Below are 11,923 nucleotides of genomic sequence, written 5' to 3'. Positions count from 1 at the left end.
TTCAAACAGCTGAGCAAAACTGAACGTACTCAAACATTTCTCTCTTTACTTATTCTGATCATCACTAAACTGGCACATAATATTTTTAGCGCAACGCAATCTGACTTTCAATAATCCCTACAAAAGAATGGCCCTGACTAACATTAAACTATACCTTTCACAAATCACTTACCTCACAAAAATCTTCGTTACTCGAACTATTGCAATACAGCGAGCGCCACTACTGCCAGCTAAATAAAGGATTCAAACTACTGAAGGCACTAATTACTGATAGGCATAGTTAGCAAATGAAAGATTTTGATAGAGAATAAACAATGTACTTACCTTAATAGTGTTCAAAAGTCATAATATACATCAGCTCATGACATCCAGTCTTACAAATTTACGGTCTCTGATCGACACACGTCCAGATCATCTGCTCTCAAAACTCCGCCATCTCTCTCTCCACATCCACCACTGCTGGCGGCTCACCTCCAACTGCGCAACGCTACGCGCTGTTAACATTCAACTGCCCAATACTACAATAGGAAACAACAATGAAAACCAGCCACAGACTCCACACAGCATAGCCAGTGATTTTCATACAGAGCGCTACGTGGCGTTACCAAATTAAAAACCTATACAGCCTACTTACAGGAACACCATTTATTGCCAGGAGCCTGTACTGCATTCACAGCAGAACTCCTATCCAGTCACAGAGTCCTCCATTTTGTTTCTTTTGCTTCCCTCCAGAGTGTTTTAATTCGTTCTGAGTCAATGAACAGCCTGCAGGCTATCGACCGATGCTACTCTGAGCACCCTTTGGTCTCTGCTATCAATTACCTTCTCTCTGCCCTTGGCTGTGCCGCCTACTTAGTTGTCTTTCTGTAGGTGCCAAGTCATGTGGGCATCCCAGAGAATGAACTGGCTGACCGTTTGGCTAGAGAAGCAGATACTTACCCCTCATTCCCTTTCATGATTCCATCTACAGATATACGGATCTATGTCACATCTTTCTTTGCCCAAAAACTGCTCACAGTCATAAACTGCGCACAATCAAGGAGTCTGCTGCGGTTTGGCGCTCTTCCTACCTCTCCTCTCGGAAGGCGTCCACTGTCTTATGCTGTGTACGCATTGGTCATAACAGGCTCTTTCATTGTTTCCTCTTGTGTAACGAACCACACCGCAATATGGCTGTGGAGCCAGAGTGATTGCGTCCCATATATTGATGGAATGTCCCCTCCTATTACCCTTTGTACTAAGTACAATCTTCAACATTCCTTAAATTTATTATTGGTATGCGGTTCACAGATGGTTGATCTGGTCCTCAGTTTACTTCATGAAAGTGGTTTTTATTTTCAGATATAAGGTTTTGCCTTACTCCTGGAGCACGGGCAGTGTGGTTGTGGTTGGGGCCTCTGTTCATTTTTTTTCGGTCTGGGACCCATGACCACTCCCATTTGCAAAGGCCGCTCTCTTATCCCTCTGTTTTCCCAGTTTTTGCAGTTACGCTACCATTTTATACCTTCTGCTGTGTGTGTGTTTTAACTTCCTCGCTTTATGGTTTGACTCCTCTCCGCTTTTAGCGGACCCACACTCTTCCATGTGTAACTTTGGAATCGCTGGGCTGATGACCTCGCCGTGTAGTCCCATACCATCCTCAATCAATCAATCAATGAATCATCAGTCCTCTTGTGGCGCGATCAAGGGTAGGAGCGCTCGACAGAAATCCCCCATGCGTCACACCCCCCATGATCTGCCCACAGGCGGACGTGGAACAGAAGGGCTGAAAAAACATAAACAACCTTTGCTGCCTTGGATCATGTTTACATTTCATAGAATGGTTTTGAATAGGCCCTGGTGGTTCCACCCAGTATAAAATGGTTCAAATGGCTCTTAGCACTATGGGACTTAACATCTGAGGTCACCACTCCCCTAGAATTTAGAACTACTTAAGCCTAACTAACCTAAGGACATCACACACACCCATGCCCGAGGCAGGATTCGAACTTGCGACCGTAGAGGTCGCGCGGCTCCAGACTGAAGCGCCTAGAACCGTTCGGCCACAACGGCCATCCCACCCAGTACACCAGAGCAAAAATTACTATCGCGCTGCTCTCCAAAGGCGTCATCCCACGATGCCATTACGCAAGGGTTGAATCGTCCGGGGAGTCAGGAGTGTCACTAACGTCATTCTGTTGCACGTCGCAGTTCGAAAAGTGTGTAAACGAACGCTCCATTGGATAGGATGGTTTGATAGAAGCCCCTTGTCACGTTCTGAGGCCTTTTCGTGTCGATTCTGAGCAGCAGTTTGTTTGATATATTTTCTTTCACCACTCATACGAAATGCGCGTGACTTCAACACTGGGCGTCGCCGTTGTGGACTCCATCGCAGAGGCGTCAAGTGAAGGACTGAGATGGGGGCACAGGGGGAGGGGTGACGACATTCCTATCGCATAAGACGCCCACGGTGGCGTTGGAGAGAAGCGTGGTGAAATTTGGTGCCAATGTCACACCATTAATCCATCCTACAATTTACATAAATTCCTAAGTTCTGGCAATTTTTTCGCAAAACACCTTGTTGTTTGAAGTGATGCCGAGCTAGAAGGTGACGTCGCAAAGTTTGTAGGCACCATTTAGCCTAATTTCAAATCTCTACTTCGGAATGGGGAAAATGAGGGGGGTTCCAAAAAAAAATTTCACTTTCGCTATTTTGGGCGGTGTATTTCAATATGTACCATTAATCTGAGGAAAAGTATCGAGACGTTTAGGTTGAAAATTACGAACAGACACTGTTGGGACTATGAGACAGAAACGAATCCGTTACTACTTTTCCATGATAGTAACTGCTGAGATTGTATTAAACATGACGTGCGTCGTGATACCAGTAAATTCTGAATGGTACTGTAAAGCAACACAAGGGTTGTCAGAAAAAAAGAAACCGTCGTCTGGTCTTATGCTTAATCCTTTCTTCAAGCAGTATAGAAAATGGAGCTCCCTAACTGAATGTCGAGTGAACAAGGAAGCGTTGTAGCATACAGGGAATCTAAAAGAGAATTGATCATACTCCTTTTTCAACAAAGATCAGTCATCGGTTTGTGTATGCATTTTCTATTTTAATTCGTATCACCTAATACGTTTAAAACAATGTTAAACGGATTTGTGGCAGTTTATTGTTGTACTGACAGGGATGAGAGTGCTGTTGGTAGTTAAAGGCGAAAGTAACACTTAGGTAAAATGTTCAGAATATCACTAGCCATTATCCCCGTCGGGTCGCAGAAAACCTACAACCTGACTGTGCCAGAAACTTCCTTCTGCAAATTCTTGTGCTCCTTCACTGTTCACTTACTCCACGTCATAACGACGGGTAATCGGCTTACCGGAGCCACAAATGTGGAATGTGAATGCCAGACAGCGTTGATTACAAATGCGCTTAATGAATCCTGCAAAGTAAGACGCTGTGGCAGTCCTCGTGATTTACGTTAGCGTCGAGGTCGTTAAGGAAGGGGCAACTTGCTGAGTTTGAGGATCGAAACTGCGAAGTTTCCTACAGCCGTTTCGCTGTTTAAAGACCTTTACCTGGATTAATAACAAGCCAGTGTATTTCTTTCCTTCGTTCTCTCACAGCTGTTAATCAAGCGGCGGTCGTATGTTTGTAGTAGAGGCACGCAAAAAGTGAATTAGCATTCTAGAAGTTAACGAACACTGTACCTACTGTTTTTAGTTGTGTAATAAAGCTTGTACGTATTGCGAAACTGTTACTTCCTGAAAGGTACTCATTCATTTGAGGCTAATGTCAGATAGATCACGTAAACTAATTCCAATAGGAAGTGAATAAGAAATAAAATCTACTTGGTGAAGAACGATAATACTTATGCAATGTTTTATGTAGCGGAGAGCAGGTTAAAGCCACATTTATTCACTTCCTTCTATCAACTTCCGCCCTGTAGCCTACTAAAAACAATATGTCCTTGCAGATCATTAGCTCAGGTATATGGCTGAAATTAACATCTGTCAGCAAACAGAACTCAGCACATCGATCTCAGCAAATTGTGCAAGAGATAGCGAGAAGAGAAATTAGTGTCGGTTTTACTTCAAGGACCATTATTAGTCACCGTAGATATAAATTATCTTCTGGATAATATCGTTAGTTGTGAGAGTGCATTCGCGGTCGGCACAGTTGCACATAGAAGATCGCAAAATAAGAAAATAATTGCGATATAAAAAACAGACAAGGAGATGGCGAACGCTGAGTGTAAAGGCTGGTAGATAACACTCAATATAAGGACGTGAAATTAAATGGGCACGAATACACTGCTCCGCAGTACTTAAGGACGAGATACACAGAAGAGCCAAAGAAACTGGTATACCTGACTTATATCGTGAAAGGCCCCCGTTAGCACGCAGAAGTGCCGCAACATGACGTGGCATGGACTAACGTCTGAAGTAGTGCTGGATGGAATTGACATAATGAATCCTGCAGGGCTGTCCATAAATCCGTAAGAGTAAGAGGGCTGGCAGGTCTATTCTGAACACCACGTTGCAAGACATCCCAGATATGCTCAATAATGTTCATGTCTGGGGCGTTTGGTGGCCAGCGGAAGTGTTTAAACTCAGAAGAGTGTTCCTGGCGCCAATCTCTAGCAATTCTGAACGTGCGGGGTGTCGCATTGTCCTACTGGAATGGCTCAAGTCCGTCAGAATGCACAATGGATATGAATGGACGCAGTTGAACAGACAGAATGCTTACGTACGTATAATCCCTCTGAGTCGTATCTAGACGTATATGGGGTCCCATATCATTCCAACTGCATACGCCCGACACTATTACACAGCCTCTACCAGCTTGAACAGTCCTCTGCTGACATGCAGCGTCCGTGGATTGATGAGATTTTCTCCATATCCGTACACGTCCATCCGCTCGAAACGATTTGAAACGAGACTTGCCCGACCAGGCAGCATGTTTCCAGTCATCAACAGTTCAATGTCGGTTTTGACGGGCCCAGGTGAGGCGTAAAGCTTTCAGTCGTGCAGTCACCAAGCGTACACGAGAGGGCCTTCGGCTCCGAAAATCCATATCGATGATGTTTCGTTCAATGATTCGCACGCTGACACTTGTTGATGGCCCAGCACTGAAATCTGTAGTAATTTGTGGAAGGGTTGCACTTCTGTCATGTTGAACGATTGTATTCAGTCGTCGTTGGTCCCGTTCTTGCAGGATCTTTTTCCGGCTGCAGTGATGTCGGAGATTTGATGTTTTACGTGATTGTTGAAATTCATGGTACACTCGTGAAATGGCCGTACGGGAAAATTTCCACTTCATCGCTGCCTCGGAGATGATGAGTCCCGTCGTCTAATACCGCGTTGAAACTCACTTAAATCTTGGTAACCTGCCATAGTAGCAGCAGTAACAGATATAATAACTGCGACAGACACTTGCTGTCTTACTTACGTACCGCATCGGCGTATTGTCTGTTTACGTATCTCTGTATTTGCATATGCATACGTATATCAAATTTATTGACGCTTCAGTTTAGATGAAGTAATGTAACGTATTAAACACTTGATGTTAATGAATAAAATTGGGGCAGAGGTCTGCCATCGTGCACAGAAAGCTAGAAAGCTGGACGTTACGTGGCCTGAGTTCAGTGCGACTATAGCGCGAAATGGGGCTGTCACCGTATCACGAGGCAGCTGGAGGGACGGGAAAAAACAATGAGTGTAAATCAGCGATCAGTTACGGTGTACTGCGGTAGCGTACTTCAGTACGACATGGAGAGGAGACAACATCTAAATGACTTCACATGGGGAAGGATCATCGGGAAACTGGAAGAAAGACGAAGTTTACCTGGTACAGTCCAGTAATTTCTTATTACTCATAGTATTGTTTCACGTGCTAGGGGAGCGTTCCGAGCCACAGGGCCTGCTGACCGAAGCAGAGGAGGTAGTCCACCATGGTCAGCTCAGCAGATGACGGCTACACTGTGCACCAGGCAAGAAGAGTTTCATTTCAAACATCGGGTGCAACTGCAACCATATTTAACAGGAATGAAAGGCACGGAGACTCACGAACCTCTGTGGCACGGCTACTGCAGGGGGATGGTCTCTTTTTCTCGACAATCAGTACGTTGTTTTCCTTTGACCGGCACACTTCGGTGACATCTTTTGCGACGGTACAAGAGCACAGGGACTGGACCAACGAGGAGTAGGGTCGAGTGCTCTTCTCGGATGAGAGCACACTCTGTCTGAGTAAGGATTCTGGACCTTCTTTCATATGGCGAGAAATGGGGACACGTATAGCACATGGTCGTTTTTATGTTACACATTTTATGATGCGGGGAAACATAATGTTGCACGGGCATACTGACCTCAGAATCAACGAACACGGTACTCTCAATGATCAACATTAATGGGACACTCTAATCTTTCCTCACGTGCGTCCTGTTAGTGGTACATTAGGCGCCGAATTCATTTTTATGGCTAACAATGGGGACCACATCGAACAGGCAGTTGGTGGAGTTCTTGGAACGAGACGATATTCGGCGAATGGACTGCCCTTTCCTCCGACTTACATATCCTCGAGTACTTGTGAAATACGCTGGTAAGGCGTATTGCAACACGCCCAGATGCATCGTCGACCATCCAGCAGTTGTCAATGCGCTGGTGGAGGAATGGTAAGACACATCACAATAATGCTTTACCATCCATGTGGGCAGCACGGGAGCGCGGTGCAGAGCGTACAGTACCGTCCATGGCGATCACACACCCTAAGAAGAAAATCACGTCCAAGGGCCATCATGACTTGCGGTGACTTCAGTGTAATTATTGTCTTTGAGTAAAAGTATCATCTCTAGTCGTCTCGTTTCTTCAGCTACCTTCTTTTCTATGCTGTAGGAGCTCTTTCTGTATCAGTTACTCTCCAAGTTTCATCCAGCTACGTTACTTGGCAGTGACAGATCATGCGGAAGCTACTTTCGTCCTTACGATTTGCACACCACTGTAACTGAAAATATTTACATCTACATCTATACTCTGAAAACCACCGTGAGATACATGGCAGATGGTATGTCTCATTGTGAAACGTCCCCTTTTGAAAAATTATACATGACTGTGCTTAAACTGACACACAATATTTTTTTAGCGCAACGCAATCTGACTTTCTGTTATCCCTACAAAAGAATGGCCCTGACTAACATTAACCTATACCTTTCACAAATCACTTACCTCACAAAAATCTTCGTTACTCGCACTACTGCAATACAGCGAGCGCCACTACTGTCGGCTAAATAAAAGATTCAAACTACGGAAGGCACTAACTACTGTTAGGCATAGTTAGCAAATGAAAGATTTTGATAGAGAAGAAACAATGTATTTACCTTAATAGTGTTCAAAGGTCATAATATATATAGCAGTACATGACATCCAGTCTTACAAATTTCAAAACCCCGCCATTTCTCTCCCCACATCCACCACTGCTGGCGGCTCACCTCCAACTGCACAACGCTACGCGCTGTTCACATCCAGCTGCCCAACACTACAATGGCAGACAACAATGCAAACTAGCCACAGACTGCACACAGCACAGCCAGTGATTTTCATACAGAGCGCTACGTGGCGTTACCAATAAGAAAACATAAACAGCCTACTTACAATTGTAGCAGTTATTAGGGTTTCTTACAGTTCCATTCACGTATGGAGCGCGGAAAGAATGGTTGTTTGAATGACATTGTGCATGCAGTAATTATCCTAATCTTATCCTGGTGATCCCTATGATGCGAGTGATACGTAGAAGATTGTAGTCTATTCCTAGAGTATTCATTCGAGGCCTGTTCTTGGATTAGTAGACTTTCTCGGGATGGTTTCCGTCGATCTTCAAGAGTCTTCCAGTTCAGTTCCTTCAGTATCTTTGCGACACTCTCCCACGGATTTAAGAAACCTGTGGCCATTCGTGCTGCCCTTCTCTGTATACCTTCAGTATCCCATGTTAATTCTGTATGGTTCGGGTCTCACACACTTCAGCAATATTCTAGCACCGGTCGCAAGAGTGATTTGTAAGTACTCTCCTCTGTAGACTGATTGCACTTGCCCACTATCCTACCAATACACCGAAGTCTACTATCTCCTTTACCCACGACTGAACCTATGTTATCATTCCACTTAATATCCCTACAAAGTGTAACACCCAGGTATTTGTATGAGTTGGCCGATTCCAACAGTGGCTCATTGACATTATCGTCTTAGGATACTACCTTTTTTCGTTTTGTGAAGTGCACAATTTTCCACTTCTGAACATTTAGACCAAGTTGCCAGTCTCTGCACCACGTTGAAATGTTATTAAGATCTGGCAAAATATTTACGCAACTTCTTTTTGATACTACTCTGTTATAGATAACTGCATCATCTGCAAAAATCCTGATTTTACTATTGTCTGCAAGTTCATTAATATACTCACTTCCCTGGGGCACACCCGAAGTTATTTCTAGAACTAACGATGACTCTCCGCCCAAGATAACATTCTGTGTCCTCCCTACCAAAAAGTCGTCAATACAGTCACAAATTGTACTTGATATCCCATATGATCGTAATTTTGACAATAAGCATAGCTTTTAGGAAATCGCCGCGGTGGCCATGCGGTTCTAGGCGCTTCAGTCCGGAACCGCGCGACTGCTACGGTCGCAGGTTCGAATCCTGCCTCTTGCATGGATGTGTGTAATGTCCTTAGGTTAGTTAGGTTTAAGTAGTTCTAGGTTCTAGGGGACTGATGACCTCAGATGTTAAGTCCCATAGTGCTCAGAGCCATTTGAACCATTTTTTTTTTTTTTTAGGAAATCAATAAATACTGCATCTACCTGGTGGCCTTGACCCAAAGCTTTCAGTATGTCATGTGAAAGAAGTGCGAGTTGGCTTTCACATGATCAGTGTTTTCGAAATCCGTGCTAGCTGGTACTGATGAGGTCATTCTGTTCAGGATACTTCATTATGTTTGAGCTCAGAATATGTTCTAAGATTCAACAACAAATCGATGTCAAGGATATTGGACGCTAGTTTTGTGGATCACTTCTAATACCCTTCTTGTAGAAGGGTACAACCTGTGCCTTTTTCCAACAACTGGGCACAATTTTCTGTTCGCGAGATTTACGATAAATTTTAGTTAGAAGAGGGGCTAACTCAGTGCAGAAAATTCAGTATAGAATCTGACACGGATTCCATCGGGGTCTGGAGCTTTGTTCAATTTAAACATTTCTGCTGTTTCTCAACACCACTCACATTAATACTTATTTCATTCATGTTTTTAGTGGCACATGGATTAAACTGGGACAGTTCTCTTGGGTTTTCCTTGGTAAAGGAATATTTGAAAACGGAGTTAAGCATTTCAGCTTTTGCTTTGCTACCCTCAATTTCAGTTCCTGACTCATTCGCTAGAGACTGAACACCAACTTTTGTGCCTCTGACAGCCTTTACATACGACCAGAATTTTTTTGGGTGATGTGAATGATCGCTTGACAATATTCTGTTACGGAAGTCATCGAAGGCATCACGCAATTCTCTCTTTACAGTCAAACGCGTTTCATTCAGCATCTCTCTATCTCCAACCGTACGCTGTTATGCACAAATTTGTTTCTTTAGAAGTTTCTTTGCAATGGTTTTATACCACTGAGATTTCCTCCCATTAGAACTGTTATGCTGACTGCATATCTGTCCACTGAATGGTCAACTTTTGTTTTTTTTTTCTTTTAACTTGAGCCAGAGATCCGTTACATGCTCCTGTCTTGTGCTGAAAGTTTCAAGTTCCTCATTGAGAATGGCACTACTGATTCATTATCTAGTTCACTGAATATGCATGTCTTCCTGCTTGTTTTAGTTGTTCTTTGTACTTTGCTAATCATTGTTGCGACATCCGCGTCGTGGTCACTGATACCAGTTTAGATGTGGACATCTTCAGAGAGGTCAGGTATATTTGTGGCCATTAGATCTAATATATTTGCATCATGATTGGGGTTCCTAAGTATTGGTCCAAAAATGGTTCAAATGGCTCTGAGCACCATGGGACTTAACTTCTGAGGTCATCAGTCCCCTAGAACGTAGAACAACTTAAACCTAACTAACCTAAGGACATCACACACATCCATGTCCAAGGCAGGGTTTGAACCTGCGACCGTAGAGGTCGCTCGGTTCCAGACCGTAGCGCCTAGAACCGCTCGGCTACTCAGGCCGGCTAAGTATTGGTTCTAGGTAGGCATTTAGTAAAGTTTCACATGATGTCTTATCACGCGCACCACTAACAATGTCGGAATTTCCCCAATTAATTGTTGGATGATTAAAGTTTTCACTGATGATTACAGTGTGATTGGGGAACTTACGAACAAGTAAACTGAGGTTTTGCCTAAAGGTTTCGGTTACACCAGAAGGTGAGTCTGATGGATGATAGAAAGATCCAGTTATCATTTTGTGCCCACCCCTGATACTGAGTGTCGTCCAAACAACCTCATATGCAGCCTCAATTTCTATCTCGGTGGACCTGATTTCTTGTCTAATGCAACAAATACACCACTTGCATTTCCCAATTGCGAATCCTTTCGATATACACTTAAATTTTTCCCAAAAATCTCACTGCTGTCAATTCCAGGTGTCAACCAACTTTCTGTACCTAGTATTATATGAGTTTCCCTGCTTTTCATGAGCCCTTCAAGCTCTGGAACTTTGTTGGCATTGTTTCGGCAGTTTGAGCAACGGCCTTGCCGCAGTGGATACACCGGTTCCCGTGAGATCACCGAAGTTAAGCGCTGTTGGGCGTGGCCGGCAATTGGATGGGTGACCATCCAGCCGCCATGCGCTGTTGCCATTTTTCCGGGTGCACTCAGCCTCGTGATGCCAATTGAGGAGCTACTCGACCGAATAGTAGCGGCTTCGGTCAAGAATACCATCATAACGACCGGGAGAGCGGTGTGCTGGCCCCACGCCCCTCCTATCCGCATCCTCCTTGATGACGACACGGTGGTCGGATGGTCCTGGTGGTCCACTCGTGGCCTGAAGACAGAGTGCTAAACTAACTTTCGGCAGTTTACCATTAGGATTTGAATACTTTCATCTGTCGGAGGCAATTCTTTCGATTTTACACTGATACTTCTGGATTTCTTACAGCTATCATTATCTGAATTGGATGAATAGTTGCCTAATCTAAAAAAGCACTGAGTGCACTCCACACGCAGTCAGCTGCTGAGTAGCAGCCTCTGATGTGTAGTGCACAACTGACATATTTAGGCGGCCCTGCAGTTCTCAACCCTATGGCGCAAGTCCACGAAGTCGCAGCCTAGCTTGCCACAGAACCTTTGAGGTCTTTTGTTCATTCCTTCCACTCGACTCAAAACCAATGGGCCACGATTAGTTCTGGAGCTACGCTACAAACTCCACTACCGTTTAAGCAGACTACCGTCTGTGAGTTACAAAATTTAGTTACAACCGTCGTATGCTGAAAGTTATCAATAAGGGCAGGTATGAGGTGGAACGTTCACATAAGTTCGCTGTGGAGAAAGCTGATCCCAGAAAGACATTCATTACAATCTGACTTAATTCACAAAATAAGATACAATACAGTCTTTCTGGTCTTGAGTGTTGTTTGCCGATGTGGTACGATTAATAAGTGGTATTATTGGAGAGCTTGGAAGAAGAGCGCTATGGTAGGTTGGAGTTTGTTTGGTTTTCTTTTACACCAGAGCGTTAGAGAAATGCTGAACAGGCTCCACTATATGATGGTACCATAAAGATATTAAGTATTACGAGACCGCTTACACTTCAAACGCTAAACGTTCTACGACGAGTAACGATATTTTAAACTCTTCCCTCGTAGTCTTCCTGTAGTGATCGTACTGACAGAATTTAAGACGTTTTGTAGTGTACGAGTTGTACAGGTGTCCTTCTTGCTCACCATTTGCGACTGATTTCG

General features: G+C 44.1%; 1 pseudogene; it reads left to right on the top strand.

Annotated features, from left to right (window-relative positions):
- Window positions 1–10,705: 10,705 nt before the first annotated feature.
- Window positions 10,706–10,822, top strand: LOC124722957 (annotated as a pseudogene).
- The last annotated feature ends 1,101 nt before the right edge of the window (window positions 10,823–11,923 follow it).

Source organism: Schistocerca piceifrons, chromosome 1 (assembly GCF_021461385.2).
Source record: "Schistocerca piceifrons isolate TAMUIC-IGC-003096 chromosome 1, iqSchPice1.1, whole genome shotgun sequence".
Classification (NCBI taxonomy): Eukaryota; Metazoa; Arthropoda; class Insecta; order Orthoptera; family Acrididae; genus Schistocerca; species Schistocerca piceifrons.
The sequence above is the reverse complement of the archived record's forward strand: the minus strand, read 5'-3'. Positions and strand labels throughout refer to the sequence as shown.